Here is a 12501-nt window from a genome sequence, read left to right as displayed (position 1 = left end):
TCTTAGAATTTGACTGTAATTGAGCTTCTAAAATTGTAGAATTATTATTTTTCGAAAACTGGCTTATAAAGAAATTATTTTATAAAAATAATTATAAAATAAGTGCATATAAGCTATAACAACACAATAAAGGAATTAAATGTTCGCACGAAACGTAGAGAAATTCATTAAAAAATAGAAGTGAAATAATAAAAAAAAAACTTGCTTCTTTTGCAGCTGGTGATGCTTTCCATTCTTTCGCCACAATCTTCTTTTCAAAAAATTCTTTTATCTCAGTATTAATGATGCATAATCTTTCGTGGCTCGGTGGTCTAGGGGTATGATTCGCGCTTCGGGTGCGTGAGGTCCCGGGTTCAAATCCCGGCCGAGCCCATGGTTGCATTTTTGTTTCAAAAATTGAAGCATTGGAAACATTCCGTGAAATGATTTGATAAATGAATTAACTAAATAGATTTAAAAGGATTGCACTTCATTATCATTCTTATCACTCATTTCAGTGTTCAGACTTAGTTTCTTTATTCCATTATTTATCTCGATTATATAATTGATTTAATTTTATAAAATAAAAAGCAAGTGCTAATGTTGTTTAATTCTTATAAATATATATATAATTAATCGATTTGTTAATTGCATTATTAATATTTCCAGATGTCCATTTATCTTTTTTTGAAAAAAAATTACATTTATAATGTACATTTCTTAATTACTCTATATAACATGCAATTTATCTAGATTTAAAAAAAGTGTAGATAAATATTTAAATTAATTCAAATATTTCCTTCAAAACTTGAATGCAAATTCTGAAAGTGTCTCATAATTAAGCATTCATTGCATATTTCTTATATAAAAAATTATACAAAGTAAAATGAAATGTACTGTAAATATTTTTAAAAAAATATTTACAGTATTACAGTATTATTAAATTATTTAAAAAAATCAAAGCATTTTTTTTTAAATAATTAACAATTATATATTATATATCATTGCACAAAGAATTAAAATCTCTATAACTTAGAGGCATTTTTTATGTACTTCAGATTGTCATTTTTTTTTATCATGTTTCAAGTTTAAACGCGTGATATAATCTTTGCAGCAATAAGGAAAAAAAAAGGTTACATTTAGAGATTACTATCAATTTAAAAGTTCAAAATAATTTTCAATTCATTAGAAATTTTTGAAAATTTACAGAAATTTCAGTGTGAATAATCTTACAAGATATAATTAATACTCTTAAAATTCATAATTCTGCTATTTATCAATTCCATTTTTACACAATATTTCTCTCAAATTTTATTATTAAAAAAAAAGTAAATGCATCAAAATTAACGTTAACATTAAACTACTCTACCACTATTATTTCAAAATTTCTGTTTTATTTTAATACATATTTGTTGACAATGCTTTTTCTTTACAGTAGTGATTTAACGATAACAAAAAGAAAGCACAAGTGCACTACAGAAATTCACTCAAAGACTAGGAAAATCGGCAATAAAATATTTTTTTTATCATTAATGAACAAGAATTCATATGAAGAGTTGTTGGCAGAACACACGTGCAAAATTTTAAGAGAAAAATTGTGATAAATTTCGCTTGAAAAGGTTTGCTCCCCTACAATGCATGATATATCGTCTCACTAACAATAAACCAATTAAAAAAATCTTTTTTTTCTTTAATTTAAAATAGAATGTTAAGCATTTCTAATAGAAAACATTCTCACAACACGACGACATTCAAGATTTTCATTTAATTCCCCATAGTTCGGTTAAAGATATTTCTTATAGCTTATAAAATTTCTAACAGAAAAGGGTAATAAAATCGCCCGCATTTTTACTTCAAAAACCATTTAAAATGTAATTAATGCTAGAATAGCAATCAGAATTCCGCATTCTTCTTTCTTCAAATCATTTGAATGTGAAGAGGGAAATGTAATTGAGCAATTATATACTAAGTTTCTGCACATTCTTTATTAATAAACAGATAGGACATAAAATGTTTCATTCATTTCGATTTTGGTGTCATATTAAATTTCATCATTTGATTTATAGAAGAAATAGAAGTAAATAAATAATAATATAAATAGAAAATAATAATAATATAAATAGATAATAAATAATAATAATATAAATAGATAATAAATAATAATAATATAAATAGATAATAAATAATAATAATATAAATAGAAGTAATCTAAATAATAATCTTAAATAATAAAGTTTAATTTATGATCCTCAAAAAAAACTCAAACAATGTTAATAAATAAATTTTCAGAGATATAAGTTGTGCCAAATATTCGAATGTAAATTTTTTTTCTTTTGAAATAATATTATAACGTTCAAATCTTTAAAAAAAAGGTACGAGTGACTAAATTTCAGTCGCTTTTATTTTCGCTTTAAATTAATATAGGATAACTGGAGTTTGTTTAAAAACATTCTTTTTTTGAAATTTAGCAATTTTGTAACAAACAAATATCATTTCTCTTGCATTCCTTCTAAAATATTATTACAATATTACCACAGGTATAAATATTATTATAATAAAAATGTCTTATTGCTTAAACTGATTTGTACACTTTATTTTCATAATTTAAAATCATGATAATGCATTATTTCATAAGTATTGAAAAAGTAAATTTTCTCAATCAGGTAATTTATGAATACCTATACGTAATAGTACAAAATTTTATGAATAATTTATTTTTTTAATTATTATTGTAAAAGCACTTCAAACTTGGATACTAATTTAAATTGTGCATTTGAGTTAGATTCGAAACAATATCTGTTCCTATCTATCATCAGATGGCGGCACACGTGACATTTCGCAATCAGTAACTGCTGCTTTTCGAAGAAATAAAGCTGTTTGTTCAGTCGACATCTGAATCGAGCAAATGATAATATGTATGGAATTACACTCAGTTTTTGGCAGCATGATGCCCTCTTTTTGAAACCAGTTAGACTGTTCTTTCAACTTTCTTGTATCCAAAAAGGTTTCTTGTATCCAAGTTGTTAAGCTTCCTTATATAATGATGAGGAACGGAATATATATTCGGATCACACATATTTAGTCTATTAGCTCTTATATTTGAAACAAATCTATCATGGTGTTTTTTTTTACGATAATTTTTATCTAGTAAAGAAACTGATTTTTTTTAAGTCGGTAAGAAAGTTTATTATTATTATTATTATTATTATTATTATTTTCCTTTCTCATTCACGATGTATAGAGAAAGTCTTGGAGTTGCCAAAAACTTCAAAATCGAGATTCTGAAGAATCTCCAAGTTTGAAACTTACTTCCCTGAACTCGAAAAATATATTTCAGAAAAATGTATGTCTGCCTGTGACAAAAATAACTCAAAAACACTTTGAGCTGGACTGATGAAATTTCGTATATGATCTTTATTCTCCAAATTTGTAGATTTTTTAGCATATTTTGGGTAACATCTGTTGAACGGAAGTCTGTCTATTCGAGCGTTCGAATATAAATAAGGATAACTACAAGACGGTGAAATCTAGATGAATGAAATTCCGTACACGGATTTATCTGTATAGTAGATACCTATCAAATTTTGACCCATATCCAATACGTTTTTGAGCATTTGTAGGTATGTACTTTCACAAACATGCAAGTTCAATAATTTAAAAAAACAATAACTTAAATATATCAAATTTGATATGTGATATTTAGCTGAAACAGTAGTTTTTTTGCTTAATTTTTCCTTTCAGTCGTCCGAGAAAAATATATTTCAAATTGTAGTTATCTAGTTGTTAGGATTTTATGTTTATAGATTTAAAGACACAACGTCAACTCATGCATCTATTCTTGATAGACTTGATAGGTATATAACAGTTTTGGAGGATAGTTATGTTTTGAAGAACAGAAATACAAACAAAATTAAGATTTTCTTTTCTTTTTCTAAGAAGTCGAAAATTGGAAGATTCCCCGAAATCTCTACGTCTAATTTTTTAAAGCCTACAATATGCATTTTTTCTTTTTGTAATCCTTAAATGAGAGAATAAAATAAATGTTAGATGCTTTAAAAGACTGAATAAAATTGAAATATAGAAAAAAATAAGAATTCTGTTATCATACAAAGAATAATAACTCGGTCAGAAAAACTCCAGTCAAAATTCTTTTAAAAAGAAACAAGCTTAACGTAGAACCTCAGCTGTTTATATGAAGAAAAAAATCGGTTGTATACTTCTGAGAGAGACCTAGTTGAAAGACAACTCAATCCCCTTGTTTAAAATCTCATCTTGCCTAATAAAAACTATGCATATCAATATAGAAGGTGTCCACCGCTCTAGTGGCCCAATCGTTAATTTTGAGACACGCATAGAATTCCAGCGAGAAAAATGCTTTACATGATGAAACGAATTATATTTTTGGTGTTTCCTTATATATATATATATATATATATATATATATATATATATATATGATTCTGAAGTAATTAAAGATGGTACAATTTTTATATAACAATTAGCTATAAAGCAACGACTAAATAAAAAAAATGTATGTGCAGTGTTTATTATATACTGTAGATGCATTTACGTACGTGAATTTTTCATTTACAGCGATGACAAGAATATTGAAAACAACAACAACATATTGTTTTCATATTCTTCGAAATTGGTCTCTTTTGGCAATATATCTACGATATACACTACTAAGATTTTATTCATTTTACGGCATTATTTTTCACATGTCTTCAAAGCAAATTAGCTAGGAGAAGAGAGATTTAATATGTAAACGGGATTTATGTAGAAAGTAAATTTGATTAAAGGAATTTTTGAAAATGTTTTTATTAATTTATACTAAAGCAGGATTTTTTATATTCTGTAATTTGAAACTTATCCTTATAAACATGAATCTATATATGAAATTTTTTTTTAATCCTCGCACAACAGAAAGCAAGAGAAAAATCGATTAGAAAATGACACTTTTGCAACAATGAAACAATTCAAGTAATAGAAGAGTACTTGAAAAAAAAATGAATTTCTGTGAACAAAGACTAAGCATAGTTTATTTCCTAATGGAAATGAATTGCATAACGACGTTCCTGTCAATGATTCTTTTTCCGATTTTTTTTTATATATAATGCCAATGCATGTTTACTTCTTAAATTATAGCCTTTCCACAATCGAGAAAGTTCATGAAAGCATATCAACCGTAATTGCAGACTAAGACTTGGTGAATCTGAAAATATATATATGAATCTCTGCTTATTAATTCTACGAAATAACTACTTATTAAGAAAACTTCAAATCAAACAAAATGTGTTTCATTATTCAATTTATCTCTGTTCTTTTTTAAAAAACATTCTTAGATTAGGGACATCTTATGTAAGCATTTAGAAATATAAATACAATAATAATAATACAACTTTAATAAATCCAAATAGGTATCAACAACAACTGAAGTGTTATTAGTTTTTACTTCATCGCAATTAAATCCTATAATATGTCATTCGGAAATCTATCGTAAATATTGGAAAAGCATTTAAGAACGGTTACATGATGTAAAAATAAAGAAATATTTTATGGTTTGAAGGTAAAAGTTTGAATTTCACTTCTGCAAAATTCCTTTTATTTTCTAATAAAAGAAGCTAAAGCGATTTATTATAAATTATATACTTCTTAAATTAATCACGGCAGATAAAGAGTAATTACAAAAACGTGTTCATTTAAATCCATGGTAAACGAATTTATGATAATTATTTTATTATATTAACCCATATTTTAAATTACAGCAAAGAGGGATCAAATTGATTTTTTAAATTTACATTATTATAATTACAATGCATATTTTCTAGTTATCAATATAATAATTCGCCAAATATATAAACCACAAAGTTGAATGACTGGACAGCCGCAACAGTAACAATGGCGGGAACTGTGGTTGAGTTCTTAGGGCCATCACCGGCCACGGTACAACCCTTCCCTAAGGAAGTACGTCCCGTCATCGATGGGAAGAGCCAGACCCCCACATTTTCGTGTACGCACAAAGGTGGCGAGAACTAACCACCATGCCAGAAGTTTTTCATCGTCAATTACGAGATGCCTTCCCGTGGGACCACTAAATATATAAAGACCAGAATGTTCAGAATCTCATTTTATTCGAAAATGTTTTAAGTTCTTGAGTTAAATTACTCTAGAATGAGTCTTTATGATTATATTCCCTCTGTTTACCTGTTAAAAATGCATATGTTATTATTTGCTGAATTTATATATCGCATATTCCTTAAAATACCACGCACTTATGCACTCGGTATCAAATACAAAATAGTTGCTTTGAGATGTACCCATTTCCGTAAGACGTTACAGAAATGATGAATGAACGATGAAAATTGTGAATTTAGAATTGTATTTTTCAAAAATTTATTATTCACTTCAAACAAGGAGTTGCGCTGTCTATTCTGTGCATGGTATGTCTGTATTAAGTTATGATTTATAAAAGTCAATTAGAAACTATGAGATTACATTCGGTTAATGACTGAATAATTACGTCTAGTCACTTTTAAAAAGTTTGACATCATTGTTAATCAAGAAGCATTTCAGATGACTGGCACACTTTTTAATAATGTTTAGATAAGAAGATGTTGAAGGCCTTAAATTTTTGAAGTGTATAGATTTTTTAAAATATAAAACGAATTGAAAAGCAGAAAATTGAATTGATTTTTAAAAAAATTTGATTGTAAATTTGAGGGAAATTTCTACATAGCATACACATGACGCACACAAATAAAAGTGAGACTTTGGATCTAGTTTCATTATGCCACATAATCTTAAGATAAGCGTTTAATCTTGAGATAACGCTTTTCTCAATCATATGAGATAAGCGTGAATGCCACGTTTATAAGGATAAATCTGATATTAGGATGCCTAAAGTTTTAGCCAATTTGCTATAATCTCTACGGAAGACAAGTCGTTATCAACCTATGAAACTGGTTAATTTCTGAAAGGTATAGCTTTCATAGATGCTTTTGTTCATTCACTATAAATATGGGCTTATTTGTGTGCATTCGTTGTCAATATAAACACAAACAGAGGAAAAAATCATATTCTGCCGTTATGTTTTTTACTATAGCAAAAGAAAAGAATGCATTTCTGGAAATGAAAAAAGATGTGTAGTGTTAGAAACAACGCAGCAAATAAACAAAGAGAAAAAAAAGGGTTTGTAAAATTGAAATGAGACGATTTTATTTCCAAGACCGGTAATGCTTGTTTGATATTTTCAAAAATTTAAGACTAAACTTGCTTTTTGATGAGAGGTGCATACTACCTGTTTTTTTTTGTTTTGTTTTGTTTTCTTTGTTTTCCTCAATTTTCCCTCATGTGATTCGAATCTGATCTGCTCGTGTTTCATATTGAGACTGGCAACAATTAAGATGAAAGGCATACTTATAAAGGTTGCAGTTGTGCAGGAAACGCGTACAAGATCGGCGTTGAGTTGCAGTAACAAAATATGCAAGAGTAATATGCGTACTTATGATTTTTCTAACTTTTCTTTCAAAGGGGACTAGGTTTCATTTTATTGTAAAGAAAAACCTGATCTCCTATTTGAGCCATCTTTACGACATTTCATTTTGATCTAACTTTGCTAACTCAGGTGTCATCCTTGTCATCTTACCGGGGCTAAAAATTACAATGTCCGTCCCAAAATAGTTCTAATGTTGCTTTAAAACGGAACATTAATGTAACTAACTAAACTCATGATGTGTGATTCACATAAAGAGCAAAACGAAATGCAGAAAAAGTGCCTCGTTTAATAACAGATATCTCGCATAACGTATGGTTAGAAGATACAGCGATGTCACATGCTAGAGTGGTTGTATCTGTCAGTGTTGAGCAATTTTTTGAAGAAGACCTTTATATCTGAGCCGGATATAAACCTTTATATCAAAGCTATCCGGCTTAAACCTTTATGTTTAAGCCGGATAGCTTTGTCGAACGCAACTCCGAGGATCTGTGGAATCTTAATCGACGAGACTATGTCTCTGATCAAGATTATGAGGGAGGTAGCATTAGTACTGATTAGCTCACGGATGAACATAGCCAGAATTGTTGTAATGGGGCTGCATTTTGTGTTAAAAAGCAAAACGCTGCGGAGAAAATTTGATCTGGAAGAAGAAAATAATACTCTCAACAGAGCAACAACCTTCTAATGAAATGAAGAAATGCTGAAGTTTTTGAAATTATTGCATGGCACACTGAGAAACAGACTTAAAATAAGACGATAGCTGTGTGTGCTCCAAATTGATTTAACAGTAATCCTGTTTTTCAGTTTTGAGAAATTTTGAAGCTTTGCCAAAAACAAACGTCTTTAGACAATTTTCTTGTAAAAATAAATGTATTAAAAATAATAAATTAAATTATTACAATTTTTGTAGTATTTTTTTTTCCGAATAGAACACATTAGTCTATTATAAGAGGAAATCTAAAGAAAAAATTATTGCTTATAACAAGTAAGAATCGGCGACGAATTATACTCACTAAGCAAGATTACATTTTAAATATATTTAAAATGAAATATCCTCTAGATTCTTTTATGGAAGTAGTATTCTGAAGCTGCTATTCAATGAAAAGTAATTGATAAAATTAACGAACGGCCTTCTTCTATATGTAAAAATATATCTTTAACGATGAATAAAGGAATCTTTGGTATGAAAAGATTAACAAGCAACAAATATCGAATATGTTAGCCTATATAATCTTTTTGACAAAAACTAAAAGATGATGGAAATCCACCATTTTAGTGGGTGGTTTGTGATAAGAAGATTACCAATCCAGTTTCAAATACTTTTAAAGACATTGCACTCTGTGGATGAGTCTCGATTGCTCCCAAAGAGCCCCTCAAGAGACGTTCTGAGTACGTTAAATATCGGAGGGCACTTGAGGAAATCATGAAACTCTTTTTCTTAAGCACTCTTGTATGGAACTAAAGAAGTGTATCCGAGGGAGTTTTAGATGTAAGAAATTATACTTCGTGCTTATAGTATATAATATAATGACATTAAAATTGATAGAGAAGAGCAATTACGAATATAGGGGTTATTTTGGGGTTCATTTTATCAAAATGAAAGAGTGTTATACAATTATTTTCAGAAAAACTGCCTTTGTTTTTCATTCTAAAAGTGCTTTTGTTTCTTTGTTAATTTTATCATTCTAAAGGAATTAAACAAAAAAATTTTAAATGTTTATCTCGGAGTTTTTTTTTTTACATAAATGCCGATTTTTATAAGTGTGATGAGAACAGCATAAAAAACAGCAATGATTCCACCCTCATATTCTAATTTAATCTACAGTATGGTCCGATGTATGCATTTTCATTATACATAGATTTAAACACTACAAAATATCCGATTCCGATTATTTTATTATACCTTATGTACATTATAATCGAAGCCCAAGAGCTAATTTCTAAATTTCTGGAACTAAGTACATTCTGGCATTTAAAAAAATGCTTTAAATAGTATACAAAACCATATTCAATATAGTTGAAAACATTGAATGGATTGCTGAAGAATTTATTAAAAGTTTTATATAATGTGCTTATCATATTAGCAATATTAATAAAACATTCTTAAAACACTTATATATAAAAGAAAAAATGTTTCACTCTTCTAATAATAAACATTGAGATTTGATTGTCACTATATTAAATTATTTGAAATCATTTCAACGACTGCCTTTTAAAGATCATCCAAATAATAGACTGTTTCTCCGACCCAGCCGTTGATCGGCTCAAAATATTAAAAATGTACAGTTTTATAATTCAGTCAATATTTATTGTACGTATTTTTTTTTTTAATTTTCATATATAGAAACTGTTTTAATAAATATGGGTAATCGAACCAAAGAAATGTATGGAAATTAAGATTAAGAAATTTTTAGCAATACATTAATTCATCAAATAATGTTAAATAGGTCCACAATTTAACATAGTTTTGCATCTGTGGTGTAAACAGGGCAGAGATTCTATTCATTATTTCATCTTATTGCATTTCTGAATTTCCCAGTAAACAACATTCCCAGAAACTATTCCTCCTCAGGCAGACTTTTTCCAAGATTTATGGGTATAAAGGCAAAACAGCAACGAAAATTATAATAATGCTTCTGAACCATATTGTCTTCATGCGCAAGAATGTACAGGAATAAGTACTTTTTTTTAATGTTTTTGTCCAAACTTTGATAGAAAACAACACTTCGTTTGTAAAGACCACATATGACTTTCATTATTCGAGCTAGCTGTGTCTTTAATCAACCGTTTCACAGATGAATAGGTAAACAAATCTAAAAATGTTTTTTTTTCTCAAGGAAGCTTGAAATATAGAGATTGATTGAAATCCCTTGGTCAAATTAGATTTAATGCACGAGAAAATAAGGAAAAAAAAGAATATTTGATCCTTTCACAAGCTAAACCAATGAACTCCACTTTTTGATTTTCTTTTGCATTTTAATATTAAAGCTCTTTATATAATCCTAATATCCTGTATCCATAATACATTTCCTCAGCAGTAAGAATTAATATCACTTTATGAATTTTTTTTTAATTAGCATTTGAAAAAATTATTTATTCTAGCATTCAAATTTGCTTAAACTCCATACTCTTACATCAATCCACCTGCACACATCGCAGCGTACACTGCATTCCAATCTATACTTCAGTGTTACTGCATATGCTAACAAGTACATCATGCACATTTCTCTATCAATCACATGAGAAAAGAAAACAAAACGCTTTCTCACCGAATGATTTGCAAATATTATCAAACCTTACAAAAAAGTGGCATTTATATTGCTGAAATGATACGCCAAGATTTTTTCTCAAAACTCCGTCAGAAAAATTTAATGTTAACAACTAACCAAAAGTCAAATGGGAAGAAAATGCTTTGGATAACATTTGAAAGATCGAAGCTGCACGTTCATATACAATTTTAAAGAAGATTCAGAATTTAATGTCATTAATACTTTAAAATATATAAAAATAGACAACCAGATCTGAAAAATGTATATTTATGAACTACATTTTTCACAGTTCTGTTTGTATTATCAGGTGCGAGGTAAAAATGTAACAGATGTATTAGAATTGCCTTAGTTAATTTACCTGTAGTTATGTTACAAATGTTACTACAGATAAAATGTAACAAGAGTTCAGAGGAATCCATCGTATTAAATTAAATATTATTATCACTAATATTTAATTTAATATTATGGATTATGAATGGATGGATGGATGTTATTCGCTAAGAGGAATTAACACAACTAAATATAAATTTATTCTACAGTGCATCTGTTGCCATATATTCTAATTAAACATGATTATTACATGGATTTAAAATCAAAGATGGGACTTCAAATAGAATTGAAGAATGAGAAATAATTTATTTACTGAAGAATAGACGCAAACTAATAATAATAATTGTAAAATTTTTAATAAGAAATACACGAAAATCTAGTTTTTCATCATCAAAAATTCCTTTGAAGATTGAATTTAATATTAATATTTTTTCACATGCCAAATCGATTAAATTGCATCTTATGTTATCCTATTGAATTAATAACTTATTCTATATAAAGTTTATTTAAATTTATATAAAGATAGTTAGGTTCATTCCATTTTGAATCTACATCTACGCTGTAATAAAAAATTCATTTTTTTTTCTTACTTTTAATTCTTCCTTCCATTTATATATGTAATGATATTTGTTTAATCTAGTTTAAATCCTTATTAATTTCCTTATTTTTATCTTAATAACCTGTACCAACTTCATTCTAAAATGCTGTCTTATTTCCTGATCCTTTTTATTTAATGAATTCAACACTCGCTCTATAAAACTGCTCACTTCAGGACTTTCTCACGCTCCGAGTGAGGGGATAAAAATCTTTAATTTTTTTTTACATTTTTTTCAAAGCTACCTGCGATTTCCTTTCCTAAATCGATATGCGTCAAGGAAATTCTTATCAAAATCTCATAGTAAAATCAATGAAGCGAAACATTTCTGACTCTTTCTTGCACTTGTATATTATATATATATAACTTTACAAAAGCGTATCAATTTGTTTGTTTCAAATGTATATTTTGACATAATTGTAATGAAAAATTTAACCATAAAGTCTTCGTTTTGAGGAAGTACCCTAGATTATATTTTTCTGTCTAAGAAGGAAGAAGTTTCAGTCCCTATTGACTTGAGATTTTTATTTCGTAATTCCTTTGTGAATCACCCATTGGGAAAATAAATAATCTTAAAATGGTTTCCAATCTAAAATTTCAGAAGATACACTGAATGATGCATTGCTTTCATAGAAGCACATCAGCCTTTTCTCCAAGAAAAAGCATTGAAGAATGCGTTCATAATATATTAGTTCTTTTCGGTTTCCAATACGAGCAGTTTTCCCAAGCCAAACAGTTTCAGATTTCCTTTCTTCAAAATCTTTTAATTTGTTTAAAACTTCTAAGTAAATTATCTCCTTTGTCTTAAATACTTTGATATACACTTTCAC

The 12501-nt window shown here is 28.0% G+C and overlaps 1 non-coding gene across 1 annotated transcript; it reads left to right on the top strand.

Moving 5' to 3' along the window:
* The first annotated feature begins 300 nt into the window (after positions 1-300).
* On the top strand, positions 301-372 carry Trnap-cgg (transfer RNA proline (anticodon CGG)). Its single transcript has one exon. It is a non-coding gene; the product is annotated as a tRNA-Pro (tRNA).
* The last annotated feature ends 12129 nt before the right edge of the window (positions 373-12501 follow it).

This window comes from Argiope bruennichi, chromosome 5, assembly GCF_947563725.1.
Source record: "Argiope bruennichi chromosome 5, qqArgBrue1.1, whole genome shotgun sequence".
In the NCBI taxonomy this organism is placed as follows: Eukaryota; Metazoa; Arthropoda; class Arachnida; order Araneae; family Araneidae; genus Argiope; species Argiope bruennichi.
The sequence above is the reverse complement of the archived record's forward strand: the minus strand, read 5'-3'. Positions and strand labels throughout refer to the sequence as shown.